The sequence below is a fragment of the Lactuca serriola genome, chromosome 1, assembly GCF_051521515.1.
Source record: "Lactuca serriola cultivar US96UC23 chromosome 1, Lser_US96UC23_V15, whole genome shotgun sequence".
NCBI classification, from domain to species: Eukaryota; Viridiplantae; Streptophyta; class Magnoliopsida; order Asterales; family Asteraceae; genus Lactuca; species Lactuca serriola.
The window spans coordinates 49,178,748-49,185,582 of record NC_136408.1 but is presented as its reverse complement, the minus strand read 5'-3'; the positions used below and the strand labels follow the sequence as shown (position 1 = coordinate 49,185,582).

The 6,835-nt window shown below is 34.0% G+C and overlaps 1 pseudogene; it reads right to left on the bottom strand.

The window, feature by feature from the left end:
* Nucleotides 1-2,450: 2,450 nt before the first annotated feature.
* LOC145068407 (tetrahydroberberine oxidase pseudogene) lies at nt 2,451-4,186 on the bottom strand (annotated as a pseudogene).
* Between the last annotated feature and the right edge of the window lie 2,649 nt (nt 4,187-6,835).

Below are 6,835 nucleotides of genomic sequence, written 5' to 3'. Positions count from 1 at the left end.
CCTGGTATTGTCTTGCATCTGTGTGGTGGTTTCTTTTGGAGTTGCTGGCATACTTTCTTGATCTTCTCTGGTTCTATTTGTGATCCTGGTTGTTGATTGCATTCTAGATGTTGGTGTGTTTTATTGCTTTCTTGACCATTTTGCCCCTGCCTGGCAATTTTCGGTGTGGTGCCTGTTTACTGATGTTTTCTCCCTCTATTCATCTGTTTGCTTTTGGTCTGGTCTGCTATGCTCTCCATGTTGATGGTGGAATAGATATTTGCTATTTGGACCTTTTTACCCTTGTGGGGTGTTTTTCTTATTGTTTTTAGTTCTTTGTATGTTTTGCTTTTGTTTGTTTGATTCTTCTTGTTGCTCATTATTTTACTTTGTTCCAGCTTCATTCTTGTGTGTTTTTTACTAAAGTCATAGTTGAAAAAAAGAAGTCATTAATCCACATTTATATTTGCTAAAAGAAGTCAAAACACCCGGTTGTAGAATATGGTCCATATAACTTCCTAGTAAGCGTGTTCTGTAGTAATACTAATAGAACCCGGTTGTTTTTCTCGAGACAGGGTCATATACCTATACGACTAAAAGTCCCGGTTGTTATGCTGGGAACCGGTTTCCTTAAGTGAGCATATATCCCGGTTTGTTAGAATGAACCGGGTCATATTGGTTGTTCCCTTTTAAGTCCTGGTTTTTTAATAATATATCGCAGTTTTTCTCGAAACCGGGTTCTAATTGGCGAGTCCTATAAAGCCTTTTGTAGTAGTGAGCTTCTTGCATTTCAAGCTCAAAAGCCTAAAAATATCCGATACACAATTTACATCAGCATTAAATCTCCTCGCAAAACCAATTTGATGATTGTCATCTTTTTATCGGTCAATGTAACAATTACATATTCTACTAATTTGATTAACTAGAGTGATTAAATCCTAATTCAAGAGACCAACATGAACCGAACCAAAATCAAACATTAGATTAAAACAGGACGGGTATTACTATATACAAACATGAATTAAAAAACAGTACCACCGATTACTTGCATAAAAGGTCGACGTCGATGCAAAACTGAAATCTAAAGTTTTACCCATAAATGGCTAAAAACGAAACAAAAACTGTTAATCTGAAAAAAAAAAAAAAAAAAAAAAAAAAAGTGTAAAAATATTAACTTGCAAAACTTAATAAACGAGTCTCTAATCGTGGTCTTCGGATCTCGAAAATCGCTAGAAAGTCGCCTAAATCACCTAGAAGAAAAGGCTAAAAGTGTTATGTTTATAGAGATAAGCGTCATCAAGATAAGCACTCGGGAGGAAAATATGATCGTGTTTTTGGAAACACAGTTACAACGTGTAACTGTGAAAAAATGTCCCGAATTAAATCGATAAAATAAAGTACAATGCTACAATGCTATTAACGGTTTAAAATTAATAACCCATGATTTGAATTCCAAAACATACAAATAAAAAAATCAATGTTCAACTTGTTCCAACAATTCCAGTAACTTTACAATTTTTTTGTTCGTTCCAAGGTACCCGTATTTTGTACATTCCAGCAACAACATTTTCTTAAACTCATTTATCAAAAATACATGTGACATGATTTGGTATAGCGGTTAACTACTACTTAGTAACAATGAATGATAATACCAAGCCTCAAAATATTTATGATCAACAACATTGTTATTAACAATCAGTTTAAACAAGTGGTCAAGGAAAGTGAAAACAATAAGAACCTACTTTCATGTCCATATTTAATATACAGTCTGTTTTCTTGGGAAAATTTCAAACAATAGCAATCTACTTACATTTTATAATACAATATAGATATTATGAAATGCAATACTGAAAGACACAACAAAGATCATCCGTTGTATCCATTGTTCAAGGGTCCTGACAAAAATACACAGTCGGGCATCTGCATAACGACCAACGTGTGACATTCACAACGCTGCCAACAAATGGTCATATACCGTATAACTATTCATCCCCATTCTTAACCCCAAGTTCTTGAGTATGTAATTGTACTTGGAGCTTCAAGAAACAAGGTTTGAGTATGTTGTTGTACTTGGAGCGGCTAGCAACAAGGTATTGCGACCGGACAAAGAACTACACTAATATTCGTCATTTCTTGACCCCTCATATAACATTACATATATGTAGTTCCCTTATGATATATTCCATACAATATACAATTACACCAACAAGTACTTATACAATAAGTTTTTATCAACCATACGAGTTCCAACACAGGATAGTTTCCATCATCCAACTTAAACCCAAGCCAAAATTAGAAATTATCGAAGACGTCTTAAGAATTAATTATATCAAATTTATTCATCAACACAAAGTATAACCAAGAAATATAATAACCAAACAATGCATCGATTAGAATAAATCATAACCAATTCATATAAAAATTACAATCATTTAACAATTAATTTTAGATATTCTTTTAAAACAGAGCGATATTATGAGTACGTTAGACTTATTGGTAGTTTATTAAAAAAAACAAAAGAAGTAAGACCCTAATTTTGAGCCTTTCTCAAGAAAAAGGTGCCGCGTGTAGAGAGAGAGAGGTGTTAGAAAACAGGGATACTTTGTGGACGCCGGAAGAAATTATCCGGATCAACTTTGGCCTTGATTCGAATCAACTTCTGAAAATTGTCCCTTTTCCAGTACCTCTCACCCCAAAGACTGGCTTCTTCATAATTAGAACTTCCAACACCCAAATCTAGATCATTGTAGTTGGAATATGCTTCTCTTGGGTTCTTTGAGACATAAGGCGTCAGTAACTCGTCCAAGCTTCGAAGCCACATTATTCTCTTGAGCGATGTAGGGGTCGTGTCTGAAGTTTGACCGTTAAAATTAACAGTCTTGAGAATCTGTAACAACACCCCAGCTCTATGAGGATATGGAATTGCTGACTCTGAGTAATCAGCCATCCTTCCGCCAAAAGGATTGATCATGAGAAGTGCCGATCCGTCGTTTTGCATGAGCTTTCTCCATATCTTTCTTAGACCGCGTATGGGAATTGGTGTCCGGACATAGTCTGATTTGCTTTTATTGTTCAGCTTGGCTATAGCAGACCGGTTCGTGAGGATCTCAATTGGGGTGGAGCTTGGCAGGCCCCAAAACACAACGGTCGATTGGATGCTTCTAATTTCTTCACAAATCTCTCGTCTAACACCGAGCTCAGGAAATTTTTCGTCCAGCAACGGAAGCAATGTGTCCCTTGTGCCCTGATAAATTCCTTCGAACATAATCCGTATGGTTTTCTTGGTGGTGTTGCCAATATATTCGGCAAACACCTGAGTTCTTATGTGTAGATTTCTATCAATAGTTGGCGCAACGTATTGATATTTATGGAAAATTTTGGTTGCCCCTTCTTCCAAAGTTTTATTCAGTATGAATACAGTTACTTTTTCTGGAACCGGAACCAACCTGAGCTTCCATGCGAGAACGATTCCAAAACTGGAAGCACCACCTCCTCGTATTGCCCAAAACAAATCCTTACCCATGGACTTCCTGTCAAGAATATTTCCATTGACATCCATAAAGCGAACGTCCACAACATTATCAGCAGCAGTACCATATTTCCTCAGTAGGTTTCCGTAGCCACCACCGCCCATGTACCCGCCAACACCCACCGTGGGGCAAACACCTGCCGGGAAATACAAGGTGTCGGTCTTCTGAGAAATACTGTAATAGAGTTCACCAAGCACAGCACCTGGCTGGACCCATGCGCTCCTGTTAGCTACGTCCACGTCTATAGACCTCATGTTGGTGAAATCAAGCATAACAAAGGGAACATCAGCAGTGTATGATAGGCCTTCATAGTCATGGCCCCCACTCCTGATCCTCATCTCGTACCCATGTTTCTTTGCGCAGAATAGAGCCTTTTGGACAAGTGTTTCATCCACAGGTGTCACGATGATTGATGGTTTAGGAGTCGAGGGTTTAAGGAACCTAGTGTTTTGCACTGCGACTTGCCAAATGGGAATGAAAGAAGCATTGACAGGTGTGATAATGAGCTGCTGAGAGAAGGAGGTGACATTGTTGGATTTGGGCTGTATGCAACTTATGAAATTTTCCGTACCTGGTGTAACATCAACAAGGGAAGATAAGTTTGCCCATGAGTTAGAAAAGGAAAGACAAAGAACCAGAAGGAAGACACAGGAGCGTATTTGAGAGTACTTCTTCATCTTAATTTGATTGGTTTGAATATCGATGCCAGTGTCTTATTTATAAACACTATATATAGGGCATACAGTTGACTTCAAAAACGGGATATAAAAATGGTGAATTCAAATGGGGTTAGAAAAAACCAAGAAATTAGAATTTATCAACAGGTTTTAAATGAAAATTGATTCCCATCATAAGTGCCGTTTTCAAACTAAAAGCTAAATTGATTATTTTAAGTTTACCTTTTGTATGTATGTATGTATGTATGTATGTATGTATGTATGTGTTTTTTTAATTATGTATGTATGTATGTATGTGTTTTTTTAATTATGTATATATGTATGTATGTGGTTTTTTAATTATGTACGAATGTATATAAGTATGTATGTACCTGTGTATCTGTGTATGTGTTTTTAAAATCTAAATTGTCATAAGCATTCAGAAAACAACATTCTTTAGTCAAAATCCTTAATTGCTGATTTAAGCATATTGAGTTGAAATAGTAAAATGCAACCTGGCATTCTGATTGCTAATGGAATAGTCAAAATAGACTCTAAGATGCATTTGATTTAGTTAGACTAGATTCCAATTCAACAAGAAAATTGAGGCATAGACAGTATGAGTTCGTTTTCAGATAATGTTGTTTAATGTTTTACTGAATTTTCAGGAGTAAGATATCTGTTTCTTGTTAAGGACGAGCAATTTTTTTGTAATTACAGGTTTGAAACTTTCAATAATACCATCTGAGTCAAAAGTAAACGGAAGATATGTGCTTCCTGTGTTTTTTTTTCACAAAGTTTGAACCACACGTCATGCATGCAGACTGTTGAGGTTGATTAAAGCTATGATATTTAATATTAGCTAGGCTAATGATATGGAAAGTTTTAATTCGAAGACTTGGCAAATGTTTTGCTAAGCACGCATTCACGTTGGAAAAAGTTCTAATGGTCACTGATTAAAAAAGCGTTTTGGGGGTGTCTTGGACGTCATTGAGGATGAGACGGAGGTTTATGGGTGTTGTATATATGTATGATGTATTGTAGAGTGGTGAGAGGTGGTGGAGTGTAATGGATTTTGGAGTGATATGGGAATGCAACAATATATAAAGTTTGATTAAACTCTATATTAGAAATAAAATTAGTATTATATAAACAAAAACAAAACAAAATTTATTTACATATAAACTAAAATTTATAAATTTGTTTTTCTATCAAGATATTATATAATCGAAAAACAATATAATTAATATTAAAAAAGGTAATAGCAATAATAATTAAAATATAAAACATTACAAAATAATTAAATAAATAAACTAAAAAATAATAGAATATTACACTAAAATGGAAATTACATTACAAAATATAGAAAAATCTAACTAAAACATAAAAATACTGATATAAAAATTCATTAAACTTTGTAAGATTGTATGTATTGTAGATATTTATAAGGAAAGTTGTATAGAAGTGAAATGATAATATGATAATCCATTTAAATCTTATAGTAGAGTTGCATTCAAATCTTATAGTAGAGTTGTATGTATTGTAAATGCTCTAAGTGTTGTTGTTTTAGGCTAGTTTATGTTTTTTTTCCTGGTGCATCATCCCTAAGGGTGGCAATTTTCAACATGCAATGAGTTCGACATATGAATAATCGGGTATGTGTTAGATATTTCAACCCATTTAATTAAACGGGTTGACACGACTCGATATAAAAATTAAACGGATAAAATTAGGGTTCAAACTTTCAACATGAAAATGAAACATTTATTTATTGGCAACTTCTTTTAATCTTTTAGATAATCTCAGTTTGTCCAAAAACCAAAACCAAATGCTAAAGAAAACTATGGATTGAGTGTTTTGTAATATGAAAGTCATTAATTAACCGTCGCACTCAATATGTGTTTTTTGTTTTTTACTTTTTCATTTATATCATATACACTCTCATTCAATATTCAGTATAAATGAGTAAATGACATCTTCTAAACTTGCTGGAGTCACTCATTTGCCTCTCAAACTAATACTCATTTATGTTCACCTTTTTATTCAATTTTTCAACTCCTACTTTTTCAACGTATTTAGTGTTCAATCTAGCACGACACGACATATTTACAAGGTCTAAACAATAAATCCATCAACCAAATAAACATGTTAACACGAAACAACGCTATAATCAAACGGATAGGTTAGGATAAAGTTAACTCAATCTTTTTGAGTTTCAACCTAAAACAACACGACACGTTTTCCACCCCTAATCACCCTGCTATTAATATGTAATTTGTACTTTCATAGTCGTTTGTTCACTCTAGCTAGCTCACGGTTTGTGGGCTTTTTTAATACAATTAAGTTGGTCCTTTGAGAAAAATCACAAAAATATGTAATAATTTTCTTCTCTACAAATAAAAGATAGCAACAAAAACAAATTTTGACTTAATTTAAAAGCATTAACTATATTACGTACAACTAATTAATAACTATTTTTTGCTCTTAAAATGTATAGAAGTCAAGACATGCATATCATGGAAAAATGTTTATAAGCCTTTGTATTTAAAGTTTTGGAGAACCTAATTAAATAGTCCAAACTCAAAAGCGTAGAAAAATTGATTAAGTGTTTTTTTATTGGAACAATTAGCTTTTATTGGGGTTAGTAAGAAGCTGAAACTCAGAAAAATA